This window comes from Nilaparvata lugens, chromosome 7 (genome assembly GCF_014356525.2).
Source record: "Nilaparvata lugens isolate BPH chromosome 7, ASM1435652v1, whole genome shotgun sequence".
Lineage (NCBI taxonomy): Eukaryota > Metazoa > Arthropoda > Insecta > Hemiptera > Delphacidae > Nilaparvata > Nilaparvata lugens.
In genome coordinates this window covers 53,157,405-53,173,377 of record NC_052510.1, presented here as the reverse complement: position 1 = coordinate 53,173,377, position 15,973 = coordinate 53,157,405, and the positions used below count along the sequence as shown (strand labels likewise).

At 33.9% G+C, this 15,973-nt stretch overlaps 1 protein-coding gene across 2 annotated transcripts in view; it reads right to left on the bottom strand.

The window, feature by feature from the left end:
- Positions 1 to 15,973, bottom strand: part of LOC111055546 (aquaporin AQPcic) — a 54,108-nt gene that overhangs the window by 23,323 nt on the left and 14,812 nt on the right. The gene's annotated exons all lie outside the window — the stretch shown is intronic.

The following is a 15,973-nucleotide window of genomic DNA, read 5'->3' as shown; positions in this document are numbered from 1 at the left end:
GTTATGCGAGTGAGTGAGTGAGTGAGTGTGTGAGTGAGTGAGTCAGTCAGTCAGTGAGTGAGTGCCATTTCGCTTTTATATATATAGAAGAAGAAGATAAAGAGAACACAATTCTCTAAAATGATCGGGTATTATATTTCACAGCTGGCTATATGTCATCTTATGAATTTCGCGGATGCGATATTTTGATTTTTCACATACTCACTCGCTCACTCACTTTTTTACTATCCACAGCTGTTTCAGCCAAGGATGAATTATCCTTTTAATGTCGTTCAGCGAGTTTTCCAAAGGATGAGACATAGTGCAATCTAATTTTTATATTATAAACCTACTATGTTCCAAATTTCTTGAAAATCGTTAGAGCCGTTTTCGAGATCCGTTGAACATAAATAACCAGATAATATTATAAAATATAAAAATACAGAAATTGCTCGCTTAATATAATAGGATTCCATTATTTCATGTTGTACAAATCATTGAGAAAGCACGCAACTATTTATTCATTTAATATTGTAGGAATTATTGAGAAAACTTGCAACTATTTATTCATTTAATATTGTAGAAACTGTTGAGTAAACATGCAACCATTGATCATTCAATATTGTACAAATTATTGAAAGAACAATAATATTGTCATTATTATTTTATGGAAACCAGAGACCTACTCGCTATCAAACAGCATCAACACTTTGTTGGGGTAAATCCTACTGTCTTGTGGTTATGAATCACACTAAAGTTGCAAAGGTGGGGTGGTATAAGGCTTTCCCAGTGAAAAATAATTTTCATTTCATTTCAAAGTTTGAATGATTGGATGTTAGATCTAGGCTCTGAAAGTTCAATGTGTTTCATTGAACAAGAAATTTTGAATTCAGATGAATTAGAAATCGAATAAAATAAAAATAATGCATTTAATGATCATTAAAAACCTTTTTATCCATAGAATAAAACCTTCTTTAGTGTACCTTCCAGAATTAAAATCAAAGTCATCAAAATATAATAGGTTGTGTCCCCATATCTTTAAAAGGATACAAATACTGTGCTTTTCTAGTAAGTGAATAGTGTCTTTCGCCCGGTTTCACCAAGCTCGACCGAGACATTATTGAACATGGTCAAGCCGGATAGCCTACGCTTTACAAGTGTGCACTGGAACTATCAATAGTAACTATCACCATAGAAATAATATGTTCCAGTTCACTAGTTGTGGTATAAAACTCAGATTTTAAATATTAGGAAAAATTCCTCTTCTGTTCCCTTTTTTGGCGAAGCTCTTTCATGACTTTTAAATCCTCATTCGCTGAAATGTAGAAAAAGGCTTAGCCTATTAATAGACTTCAGTGATAATGATTCTTCAAGTTTTATGGCACTTGAAATTAAGACTTTTGGAGACAACCAATAAAACGGTGTTTCCGAGTAAATCAATATCGCTACTCGTGTTGAAGCTATAAAGTTAAACTGTTCAAATTTTGAACTGTAAGATTAGTCTCCCCAGATTACAGTGCGTAGGTGTATAGTAGGACAATAGATAATCCGAAAATCTTATTTTTTCAAAAAGCTGTGGAATTCACTTATCAGTCATTGAAAAAAGTTCCAAACGTTATGTAATTGGGAAGTAGGCCAATTATTGCTTGTATGATAGTAATACTGTATTGGAGCAGAAAGATCAATCAGAATCAATAGATCTGAAGTGGGATATCACGGATCCGGATAATGGAGTTTAAAAATGGGTGTGTCATACTTTAGAAAATCTTGGATTTTTCCATAATGGCAGTAATAGTATGTTTGGAAAATAAAATGGAAAATCGTTCAAGCAGTGGAGTCTGGTGTGAAAGAAATGCCTTGAGCAAAACTAAAATATATTTCCCTCGCGTGAAACAAATTCCACCGATGCCTTACAAGCATTAATTTGATTATGGCGTTCGATCACTGACGCTCTCATTGACTGATGACTAATTTATTATTTAATAAAGGAAAGAATTGGCTTTTACACGTTCGGGATAGAAAATTCACGAGTGACATCAGACATCAGTGTCTGAACTACTCAACTGATTAACTTGAAATTTTTCATATTGGTTCTTAATGTACCGAGGATGATTATAGGTTTATTTCAAATCCTTCAAGATTTCATTATGACAAGTTTCTAATTAGGGCCCTGCAGAGCACGCATATGAATAAATGAGCAAACTTCATTTCAGTAGCACAAATTTGATGATATGATTTTCGCAGAGCTGACCTGGTAATCCAGTGAGAATTGGTGGATCACTACAAGGAATAATATAGATTCTTAATTCACCGAGCATGGTTATAGGTCTATTTCAAATCCTTCAAGATTTCATTGGGTCAAGTTTTCAGATTGCCAAGTTTTTAATTAGGCCCTTGCAGAGCACTGGTTACCTGCTAGTGGAAAATATTATTGATATACTACGAAAATGATTAAAAGAGTGAGTATTTTATTGAGATAAATGGAAAATATTTTCTGAAGCTTATCGTTTATTGTGAGTCAAAAGAAATCAAATCTTAGTGATTTTATTTCTATCTTACGTGTTTCAATGTTAACGGAATGTATAACTAATTCACTAATGATTCTAACTATTCAACAGCCTATTTCTTCCTGCATTCCCTAATAATAAAATGATAGTGTCATCACAAATTCTTCATTTAATGATATTTCTCAACATTATATTCCATTCTATTCCTATAATTTATGTTTTGTATGACGGCTAGATGCAAAAAAATCATAATTCTTATAGATTTTCTTTATTATATCTCAATTATTTTATGAGTTTATGAGCTATGAGCTTCAATTATAATGAAATAATGAAGTGTAAACATAACCTATTTTTGGACAATTTCTATCTAAATTTGGGAAAGGAACAGTTTTGGGCTTTAAGCCTGTTGTTCCTTCCCCAATCATTCATGAGTTGAGAATTATATTGTATGTATATGTCTATGTATAAATAAATTAATAATATTCAATTAGAGGTTCTCCACTTATCACATAGAACCATTGAAGCTTTTTGGAATGATCGAACAGATTTTTCATGAAAAAGACCAACACTTTGTGGCCAAAGATATATTTGTACGATGAAGGGACTGAAAAGAAAGAGATAATGGCATTGGAGTAAGAGTAAAAGGCAATATATTTTGTTAACGGGTTTCGTTAACGGATGACACCACGAAATTATTTTTCATGGAAGAGATCAAAACTTTGTGGCTGAATTTATAGACTTACTACGATGAAGAAGGGACTGAGAAGAAAGGGGTAATGACATTGAAGTAAAATGAGAGGTCAGAACGAGTGTTGAAAGTAATTGCAACGAGAAACAAAATCTACAATGATATATTTCAATAAATTTTAAAGTGGTGATCTCCTGACTTTTCAGTATAACAGCATGTAGTTTAACATGAATTTGTTGTGCTAAGCGCGGTGAACTACAAACGAATCACGCCAAGAATGGAATAAAGCAGAAATGGAATGATTACCATTAAACGATGGATAGAAGGTATCGCAGTGTGCGAGTGTGTGTTAGTGAAATGAAGTCGTCCTCCACCTCATTGGTTGGTGGATAGGGTCGGGGCAGTGGACTCGGTGCAGTTCATCTTCTTCTCCTCTTCTACTTATTCAACCATTTTCTTATTCTTTAACATGTTCTTACTCTCTTCTCCCATGTTGTTATTTCCTTCTATCATCTTCTCATTCTTTTCTATTTTGTTCTATTCTATCCTCCTATTATTCTTGTTACTTTGTGCTTTAATAATAACGGTTCTATTCAACATTGTACCAATTTAGAATTAAAAAGATAAAGCTGTGCTTTTAGAATTAAGTTTGTTTTTCGGTAATTCTTAAAAATTATATTTTCAATATGTGAATATTTCCTATTTTAGTTATAATAATGTGAAATATTTCTTCTATGTTTAGTTTTGAAGCATCTAAATTTGAAAATCTACTTTGTGAAAATACTTGAGGATTGAAAATTTAGTGAATTGAAGAACTACAAGATTTGACCTATTCCGGACTTTGTTATCTAAATTTGGGAGAGGAATAGCACAAGGTTACCTTATTTTTTCTCTCCCTATCATTTTGATAATGTACTTATTGTATAAATGAATAAAGAAAGAATAAATTTTATTCTAGTTTTATCCTCTTAAACTCCACCTTCTCCTCTTTTTCCATCTCATTCTCTACACTTGTTCCTCCTGATCCACTTCCTCATATTGATTCCTTATTTCCTTCCATTGTGTTCTCCAATCTCTTTCCCTAAAGTTTTTATTCTGTTCTAGTTATTGATATTTTTCATTTTCTCCTCCCTAAGAGAATATTCTATTGATCCATATGTTTTAGCCAATTATCAACTATAAGTAAAATGTTCAATGTACTCCCATTATCTTTCTTTTGTAGTGATGATTTCACCTCTTCTTCGATTATCAATTCCTTCCACTTTCATTTTCTCGTTTCTCCATATCTTTTCAACTTCATAAGGTTGTGTAGCAGAGGAACTAGAGCCCTAACTCCGCCCTTAATTAAGGCAATAATTATTCAATCCAATTCAATTCTCCTGTAATCATCAATTTAATGAATTAATCAATTTTATGAATTTTGAAATTTCATCAATATTTTTCATTATAGAATTTTTCCTTCTTTCTCAATCTTATTAATAGTTTTCTGAATTTCTCTTCCTCGTACTTAAACAATATTCTTCATTATATAATTTTTCCTCTTTCTCAATCTTATTAATACTTTTCCTTCGTCATACTTAGAACCTATTCGATGTATTTATCATTCCTTTCCTACCACTTATTCTTGAGTCTCTCCTTCTACCTTCTATTTTATATATTTTATACTTCCCATTTAGTCTCACTTAATCTATCATCACTCTCTATTCTCATTTCTTGTTTTTCGTTTTTTGAATTTCCATTACTTCCCGCCACCCTCTTCACATAACCCTTCTTTTTCTTCCCTCTTTCTTGTCAATACATCTCTTCCTCCCCTTTCTCTCTCTCTCTCTCGGTCATGTGTCAATGGGAAGGATATTTTATATCCTTCTTAGAGAATCGACAATTATTTGTTGAAACACCGCCGATTTATGAAGTTACATCACATTATTATATTATCGTTATTCTAATTGCATTCAATCTTTATTCTCATTGATTAATTGTTTATACTTTGTAAAATTCGTTGAATAATTAGCATTACCGTCATTTAATGTAAATTAGTGTATAAGCCAGTAAATATTGTAACAAACATAAATAAAGAAATCTAATATAATCTCTCTTATATTGTAACATACATAAATATAGAAAGAAAACTCTAATCAAATCACTCTCTCTCTCTCCCTCTATCTATATCTCAACAATTATTGTAATTAACAGTAACTTTGAAACAGCTCTTCTTAAAATTCTCCTCACCTCTTCTTCCCGGTCTCCACCATCCTACTCTTCTCTTACTGTATCTTTTTATTACTTTCTCTCTCTCTCTTCTTTTCTTCTCCACCTCATCTATTCCAATTCCTCTCCTTATCGTCTATAGCAAGTGAAAGAGCATGTATAGTAGCAGTAATTGCATGCTATCTATCATCATGAGACAGACCAGGCAAAACCGGCCTATAATATCTGTATCTCTCACGATTTCCAGACTACTTGCTTTCAAAGAAGCCGCGAAGTTCACTGAGCGGTGATGGGGGGGTGTCAGGGGGCAGGTTAGAGAGGGGGGTCACGGTCAGCCGTGAGGTGATACTGACTCACGCACTGCAGTCATAATGCGAGTAATTCTATTATACACTTTACACATAGATACACTGATAGAGTCCCAAATTTGGCAAGGGTCATGAACAAGGCATTATTTGCCTTCTAGTAAATGCCACTTCTTCGAAACAATTTTCCACTTTATTTTCCAAGTTGTAATAGATTTGTAAGAAGTGCTCTCATTTTTTGTTCAACATAATTCCAATGAATTGATCAATACTCATGATCTCAATTTGTGTCATGTTCATTTATTATGATTACCTACATGAAAGGACTTCGATTTCCAAAACATATTCATTTATTTGTACATTGATACATACAATATCATTATCAACTATGATCAACTTTTGAAAAGCTGTCTTGTGTTAGAATTTTACTTAGTGAAATTTTAAATATTTTTTGTGGAGGAAGACTTTTGTTTGGATTTGTATTTTGAAACTAATTAATCTGATAAATTTAAAATTATTGTAGTACATACATTTTTTGGACTCAAAATAGTGTGTGAATCAAGTTATCATTCACATAACCTCTAGACTGTGTATTCCAAATTAAAGTTTGAACCAGTTTTGGGCGAATGCCTGTTGTTTTCACCTGCATTGTATCTATTGTCTATGAATAAATGAAATGATTGGGAAAGGAACAACAGGCTTAAAGCCCAAAACTGTTCCTTTCCCCAAATTTAGATAGAAATTGTCCAAAAATAGGTGATGTTTATATTAGATCCCATTGATTTTTTAAAGATATACATATATTTTAGGATTTTACAGTACTTTACTGTTTTCCTTCTCTCAGACGAGTCCTACATGCTTGTTTGTCCTCCCATTCACCATATCACCATCTCTCAAATTTCTCATTACCTTAGCCTCATCAACTCCATCCCTCCAAGACCTTCTCAGTCTTCCTCTCCTTTTCCGCCCCAGTGGACTCCAATCTGTCACTATTCTAATTCACTTACTGGCACTAGCTCTTCTGGCATGACCATACAAACAACAACCTCTTGTTTTATTATGAACTGTTATTGTAATTAATTTGTTATCATAGAAGTGTTATTATTTTGCTTATTATTACCAGTGTTTGCCATATGTCTTCTAAGACCTGGCAATATAAGATGTATTTATCAAATATCAAGTATCTTGTCTTCTATGATTTTTATTATACCAGATTCCACCTCCATTCAGTCCCTGATCACCTCATTCCTCATGAACCCAACGTAAAATTGGGCACTCGGAGACTCGGATACAACCTATTAATTTGAGTGGAAATAAAAAACTCTCTAATTTCAATTTATTGTACAATCATTGATTGTCAACTACTATACTAATCAACTATCTAATAACTTTCAATAAATTATATAATAGTTAAAAAATGTGGTTGACGAATTCTAGTTTGTTTAACTGATTAAAAAGCAATACAACAACGTTATCAAAACAAAAATAAATCAAAATACTTATTATTAGAATAACATTCATCTCAGCCTGTGGTCTCCATGTCATATTATGTAGTTGGATGATTCCTTGTTCATAGTTGAATAACACCTTCATTATAAGTCATAATAAAATAAGGTATATGATTAAAATGTAGCAGAATAGATCGATCATGTTTTTGTATTTATTGAAATATAATTCTCGTTCAACACTGATAGGTGTTATGGACCTGTAGTATCCAAAAATATACAATATTCATTTATTCATTCACATTAACCAATGCACAAATCAAATACATGATTAGAAAAGGACCAACATTGCTCTGCATAATGTACTGTATTTTGTGGAGTTTTGTTATGAGAAAAAACCAATTACGTTCAATCGTAAAACGTTATGATGTCGGATGAGAGTTTGTATTCATTCATTCTCTGTCTGCATTTATGATGATGATGGTTGCATCACAACTACATACGCATAATCCTTGTATCAACGACTTTCTGATAAAAAATACAGATGAATAATACTACATACATACGACTGTAGTTCAGCGGCGAAAGAATCACCAACATAATTCCTCTGATTGCAGTTGTTTACAGCTTTCTCAAGGTCCAAGTTCATTCAATTCTTGACCTAGACTAGGTTTGTTTCCTTACTTCATCTACCTCAATAACAAGACCCTGATCCCAACTCTGAACCAAAGATGCAATTGAAAATAATGAATACGTATCTAATTGACTTCACGCTTACGCAAAAGTGAGAGCTGATATACTCAAATAGAGCAATGTTCTCATTAAGCTGCATTCGAAATAGTTTATGAACAAATTCAAGGCATTACTTAATTGAAAAGAATTGATGTAGCCTATTCGTGAATTTGGCATGGATGATTATTTTTGGAGGAAATATTTTTCAATAATTGGAACATACGATGTATGAGCAACTCAAAAATTAGAACTCCAAAATAGTTATTTGTATATCTAGAGTGAAAAGTACGACTTTTTCTCCCTGTGGAAAAAAGTTTGAAGCCCGAGGCGAAGCCGAGGGCAACAATTTTCCTGAGGGAGAAAAAGTATTTTTCGGTCGTGATGTACACAACATTTTTCCTCCATCTACATTTTTTCATAGAAACTGCAAATTAAATTATTCTAATAACTTACGTATTGGTGACAATGTTTCCTAACAACATAACCTAAAATCTAAAACCTAAAAACCGGTCGTCTGATTGGCACTGCCGATTGCGCTATCTATCGGGCAAAGTTGTAACAATTATATCAGCTGGGCAGGCTACCAAAAATGGCTGACTCCAGATCACGCGGTTCAGATTTGAATTGGAGATCAAAAATATTTGTTGGCTGGTATTTTGAATAGAATAAAATATTTCAAAAATTGTATAAATTTTTATTGTCTACTAATATTAAGAATATAATATCAGACAAACATATATTTCATGAGTTGATCAAATTTCTGGTTGTGGTATTGAATTCAGTTGACTCAATGACAGACACCTCTATTATGCTTTCTCATCTGAGCTTAGACCTTCTAACCTATTACAATATAAGTTTTAAAATAGAGATGCTTCCAATGTTATTTAAATGGAGTCACTTTTCCTCCCTAGGGAGTTTTTCTGTTTTTACTACCGAGAGCGAAAAAGTGACACTTTAGTATTATGTTTCAGGGAGTAAAGTAAGTACTTTAGACAGTAGGTGGAGGAAAAAGATATTTTGTCCATTTAGGTAACAAAGAAATAGTGAAGGTAACACAGGAATAGAAAATTACAAGTCCTCTACTGTTGTAACGAGAAAATGAGAATGGGATTGATTTCTTACATAGTGCGTAACGCTGATATAGAAACCCTCCGTCATAATTAGTTGACTTTAAAATTATAATGATTATTTATAATTATTCAGTTATGTGCTACAAGTGGTAATTTCTGTTCAAATCTATTGCCGAATTTGATTAGTAGATACACGAGAATATTTGAGACATTAATGAGTTAATATGTAACATATCTGAGAGTGACATTAATCTATTTGAAAAAATTGTAATCTTATTTGATATGACTGTGCCTGTTGTGAGAGATAAAGAGTCCTTTCAATACTGCAGTAACAAAATATAGATTTTTCTTGTCAAATAGAATTTGGTACAAAGAGGGATTGAAAACTTATTTTTAATTATCATTTTTTCTGTGCTGTAAGGTGGCTTACTAATCATAATCATCTTCCGAGCAATTGTCGATGTTTGTAAGACTCATTACAATAAATTATCATGAGGTGTGCTATAAATTTTGTTTATAGCTTTCCTCACAGATTTCTGGAATTTCGACTACTCTCTATAATTTATACCTTTCAACTTGGCTTCATTCTTCCAAGAATTATTATTATCATCGACCACCCTACATTTATTCTGTTGCTATCAGAAAATTATTAGCACAGTCTAATTAATATTGTTGCTGATCGCTTTTCCATGCAGCTCTGACCCAGACCTACTGACATAGAACCTGTTGCTGTGTTTTAATCCTGGTTGAATGGCATGCGCAGAAGGACCTGCGCAGCGCGGGGAACAAGTGCAGCAGGAGAGTTGAAATGATTTTGCCGTTATTCAATTTGAAATGTTGGCGCCCAAGGTCACGTGATGACCCATGAGCCAGGTCGTCGTTCCTGATTTGTGGAGCGGTTCGAAATGAAATCAAGGTCGTAACACACGCCAGGAAAAACAATGAACTCTTTTTATTTACAAGTTGTGTTGTAATCATTGAATGCCATGCCCAAAATATGACAACACTGAAAAGTAGAGCTATGAAAAATCCTGCAAGTAAATTCACTTTCAACTATTAGCATCCCTAATGAATAACGCCTGAGCTTCCCATTGATTTGCTGTCTCTATGGAATTAATCAGAATCAATCAGTTGAGAGTTTTCTTGATTGTATAAGAAAACAATGATGCAATGATGCATCTTCTATCTTCTATATAATAAGAGAAAGTAGGGTTGTGTTTGCTTGTTTGTTCGGATCAAAACATGTCAACTTAAGGATTGCATACCGGAAAAACGGGAATGATTTAGATCTCCAAATTTTGCACATAGATTCTAAAAATATCAATCTCAAGCACCTCGAAGCCCAAATTTCAATTCCCCTTCTAATTTTTTCAGAATTAATGTTCAAATTTTTATTCATGGGACATAGTACAATTATTCAACATAATTTATTTTCAACTAAATTAATAACTAGTCCAATTTAGACAGGTTGACATAAAGTTGAGTACGGTTTCTAAACAAGATTTGAGCTCTGTCACATTATCAGGTTACCACCAAGTAGAAGAACTTATATATACCATAATAAAGGAAAGAACTGGCTTACTATTACTTATACACGTACGGGCTAGGAAATTATGTTTGACGCATCATCACGTCTAAACTACTGGACTGATTAACTTGAAATTTTTCATCTAGATTCTTAATTAACCGAGATAGGTTCTAGGTCTATTTAAAACTCTTCAAGATTCCAATCGGTCAAGTATTAAGATAGACCCTTGCGGAGCACGGGTTACGTGCTAGTGTAATATAATTAACTCAATGCAACTTCAACTATTCCCTCTGACTTCTCTCTGCTTTCAACTCTAGGAGCAAGGCAAGGTAGGTAGCAAGTTACCATACCAAAAGAATCGGATATTAATGACATGATCGTTTTGCTGAAATGAATATTTTGTTTTTACAAGCACATTCTTGGTTCTTCAAGGAAAATATTTATTCAGGCTACTGATGTTCTGTACAGAAACTACCATACTAACAACCATCAGGAAACACCCCTGAATCATGCTGAGCTCTTGACCTAGCGCCGCAGTGCAGGATGGTTTCTTACAGCTTGGCGTTGTTGTCATTCGAGATGGGTGTCTGGCTTGGAAGTGTTTCGGCCGCATTGCAGGATGACTGTTAACGGTTGCCGGAAGATCAACAGCTGGATTTTTTTCGTTATTTTTGGTGATAGGGAAATTCTGATTGCAGATTCGTTCTCAGCGACCCCAAGTTTAGCCTAAAGGCTCAGAATGTCAACAATGTTTTTAAATAATTAAAAATCATCATGAAAAGTCATTAATATGGTAGTACACCACGTTTCTGGAAACTTTTTACTGGTGACTGGAGTTATTATTGACACACAAAAATAAAAATAGTCGTGAGAAAGAAAACTGCTGACGAACGCGAATAAGACCGTCACTCCATTGTTCTATTGTCTCGGCTGCTTGGCTGAGCCTGGCTGGAGGGATCAAATAACCGACTGGTTTGTTCTTTCGTCTGTCCGCTAGGCGTAACTACGCCGACCATTGCTGGGTGGGAGGTGTTACTGCGGCCGCTCGCATTCCCACCAACGCTGCTATTATTTGCTGTCTCAGCGCCTAGTCCGATTCAGCCAAGCAACCAGCCTGCACTGCGGAGCTAGGTTTGGAGATTGAAGGGCTTTCATCAGTGTTCACACTGCTATGATACAGAGTCGTTTCTAGAGCTACATTTCCGTCATTGGTCAGAGTGAGAAGAAGAGGAGGGTTTTTTAAAATCGCAAATTTCAGCGTCAGGTAATCTAGGTATGCCCTAGCTATCTACAAGTGAGATACAATGGATAATAGTTATTAAACGAGAATCCAGATTAAATGCTGTAAATCACCCCGAAGACTTCTGCTACTGCAAATATTGACAACAGTTTAAACAGCGTTGAATAATTGCAATATCTCAGCTATTTCCATCTGTATACAATAGATATTTGGAAATCTGTATTACCTAACAAACAGACAAGCACTAAATTATACAAAAATGGATATAAATTAATCTCATTCATATAAATGTCACTTGATTATGAAAATCCAAGGTAGTGAAAACAGAGGATTTTGTTGTTGATTTCAATGTCAGAAAAAATGAGGATGTCTCCCTCATCCGACGACCCTGAATTTATAAAACGAGCCGCAAATTCGTAAATCCCACAACTTCGCCGTCATCGAGTGCCAGCAATTTCTATAATTATTATTTATTGGCGAATCCTGATTCAGAATTAGATTTGCACGTCTCCATCGGACCTAATCACAATTAACGTTCACGGAAGACACTGTTATGATCAATTGGCCAAAATTCAAGGTCTGTGACACTTTTGGCACAGAACCAAGTTGATAAGTTAAGTACCTGTTATCAATTGAGTTAAAATGCGACTTATTTTGACTTATGGCAGAAGTGTTGATAACAATTGTCCATCACGGAAGTGACCTCGAGACACCTTCTTTCATAACACCAGTATGCATATCCGATAATCTTCAGGAGATTCCTTGAAATGTCGCACTATTGTACACTCTTCTGATAATACTTCTCTTTATTGAGGTCTAGTTCAGTTAATATATGCCAGAAATCGGTTTACAACGTACTACTTGTCAACAATAGCTTTGCAATAATGGAGTCCAGTTATTATTTAATCAATATTATTTCAAAGTTCTCCTTCAGATGCTTACTTCTATTAACGTTTAGCTGTAAACCTCTTTTGTACTTTTTTCATGTAATGTATTCTCAATAAATAAATAATAAACTTCTTGAACCTTCCAGACTAATAACCTACATTAATAGAGAATATTTTTTAAATTGCGGATGATGTCCACATGAGCTTTTTGCTTGTGCATAGGTGATGGGAAGTGCGAAAGTGAATAAATGAGATGATCAAACGTCCATGCCTATTTGATGGGATTCGGCTGGATTCGAACCCGCGACCAGGTAGCACTAGCAGACTGAAGGGTGAAACGCCTTAGGCTAGGCGCACACCAGTTAGTCAAGACAAGACAAGACATGATCAGACACAATACTTCACATAGTTGCTTATGGAGTCATGTCTAATTGCAATCACTAATCAGTGTGAGTTGCGTCACATGCAGCTATGTGAAGTATTGTGACTGAACGTGTCTGATCATGTTTTGTCTTGTCTTGACTAACTGGTGTGCGCCTAGCTACTCTAGCAGAGTTGACGGCCAGATTAACTTTCCAGTCAACCAAAGATTAAGTTTCCAGCAAAAAATCGGAAGAGTTGGATAATTAGCTCTATTAATTAAATCTCAAAATTTCGTTTTCTACTTAGCAATATCATTGCGATATCGCTTAGAAGAATATCTTTTCACAGACTTAGTTAAATAACATGTTTTGTTACCAATTGCAATACCGCCTTTCATATTCACATACATTCCTCATTGGAGAAATGAGAAGCAAAAAGTATATATGTATACAACATAAGAAGCAATAGAGGTCTTGCATCTTCAAGTCCTCTTACTAGCGTTTTACTAACTACAGCTAAACTAATAGCTGCTAAAAGCTAATAATTAATGACTACAAGCAGAAGTAGCTTGATTGGTAAGGAGATTCAAGTTTCTGTTTTAATGAAGGCCAAGTACCATTCACCTACCTGTCTCATCAGGTGAAAAGTCAATTAGCTTACATGATTCAGTAATTAAATTATGGGTTTCTCATAACCATCAAACTCTCATGTAGTGTATCACTCGAGATGGAAAGTTAATGGATTATTGTAAATTAGCAGGGGGTACAAGGTATCTTCTAGTGTTGTGTTGAGACTTAGGTAGTCTTTGGTGGTCTTTATGAGTTTATGGATTATTGGTTATGGGATATTTTCTATCATAAAATGGAGTTTAAAGTATATCTTTATCATGATTAGTTCATTGACTCAGGCTTCCAGTTCTACGAAGAAAGTAATTATTATCCTGTGACAAACCTGATGGATTTTATGTAGTAAGGTTTTCGCGGCAGTATACCGGTATCATCATTCTAAAAACTGCATAACTCAATGATCAATTTGTTCGCGAATCTTATATATTGAATATAATATAATCTAATATAATATTATTATTGACTTGAGAAAATAACAATTTGAAGACTTGAAATTGACGGAGCAATATGTTACTTGCTATCAATCCATAGAGTATAGAATTCCATACTTTCTTTATCAATCAGAAGCAGGGCCCGTATCGCGATTATTTACGAATTATTCTTGAAGATTGTAGGCCTATACTTGGGAATGAAAATTTATGGACTATTTGTATACATAATGTTTTTCGTGTAATGTATTACTTTCATAAATGCAATTTTCAAGTTCATAAGAAATTAAGCCAGAAATAGAAGTATCTGGAAAACTTTCTATTGAGTCATTATTTTCGTTACTTAGATAATAAAGTTCAAATTTGGAATGCAGATTCAGCTCGTTCAGCTGAAGATTTGTTACAGTATGCTGGGAGGATTTTGCAGATGATCTTTAGCTACACCTGAAGCCCATAAGTTTCCACTGTTCTTGCGTTTTTCTTTCCAGGGTTTTGTAGACAACTTTATTAATAAAATTTAAATCCAATTTTCAATCAATTAAGTTCAAATTTGATTCACAAGTTGAACCGAAGAAGGAAGAAGAGCTAGTTGGAAGCATTTTGAGAAACTTCAAAAATACATCCATAATAAAAATTTCCTCTGTTCTCTTAGCTTTATCAGATCACTAATTATTTTTTTCATGTACGGTTCACATGTTCATGTAAGGCCTAGGATATTCCAGATATTCTTCGCCCAAAATAAATGAGTTTCAGTGCTTTTATTGTTGGTACCCGTGGATTTTATGACAGTTTTTCATTTTTGGGAGAAGTTACTCAAATTTGTTACTTGAGTTGAGCTGAGTAAATGTCTGCTCGAAGGATTCTGCACATGGCACCTAACTAAGCTCGAAATTGATGTTCTCAGGGACCGTGGACTTTCCAGCGTTAAATGAACTACTCGTATATTGTTGGGAAATTGAATTTGGATACACAGGTTAACAAAGCAAGCCTGCTGCTTAGTTATAATATTGAAATATAATCCTATTCTGTACAGAGTATTCATGAAGCTACTGGTACATTTCATTTATGAACATACTTGTTCTATTTAGATATTTCTCATATTAATAATTTATAGCTCCTGCTTATTAAACAACTCATACTACATATAAAATATCAGAGCTCCAATAAAGGGGTTCAATGAGCTAATAATTCATGAAAAAATAATCTTGAGAATTAAAGGGTTGAAATTCGAGAGATGAAAAAGTCACGTAGTTTATTCATATGAATGAAGGTTATCTTATTCATACATCCTCTCCCACAATTTTTTTTCGTTGATGAGAAGAATTTATAGCATATCACTGCATTCATACTATTTATAAGATGGAAATAAACTACACAATATTATTTATTCCAATACTACTGTACTCTAACCTCGAGTAGTAGACTACCAGACTATAGTCTGTGTAAAATAAGTTGAGACTTGGCCCTCCATCCGAAAAAATTACAGAGTTGCCAATTCGTGTAAAATTGCAACTTTCTAAAATTTCCAATTCAACGTCAGAATTGGATGTAGAATATCATCCACGATATCCTAGTAGTGCTAAAAAAAGTTTCAGGGTTGAAGGATTTGAAGAGAATTTAAATTTTATGATAAAATTGGAAACATCGCGAAGATTTGTTTTTCTTTTGAATATCACTTCTCTCAGAATCATGGGGTGTCGTACTGCGTATAATTTTTATATCAAATTAACGGGGAGAATGTCTCCTTTCTATTGGTGTCTGAATCATTTTTATCCGACCTATAGTTATTTTTACTTTCCTTGCCCTATTATCATAGGTAAGGAAAGTATTGCTTTCCGAAAAAAATCAAGGTATCTCAATTTCAAAATTTCTATACGTTTCAAGGTCCCCTGAGTCCAAAAAATTAGTTTTTGGGTATTGGTCTGTATGTGTGTGTGTGTGTGTGTGTGTGTGTGTGTGTGGTGTGT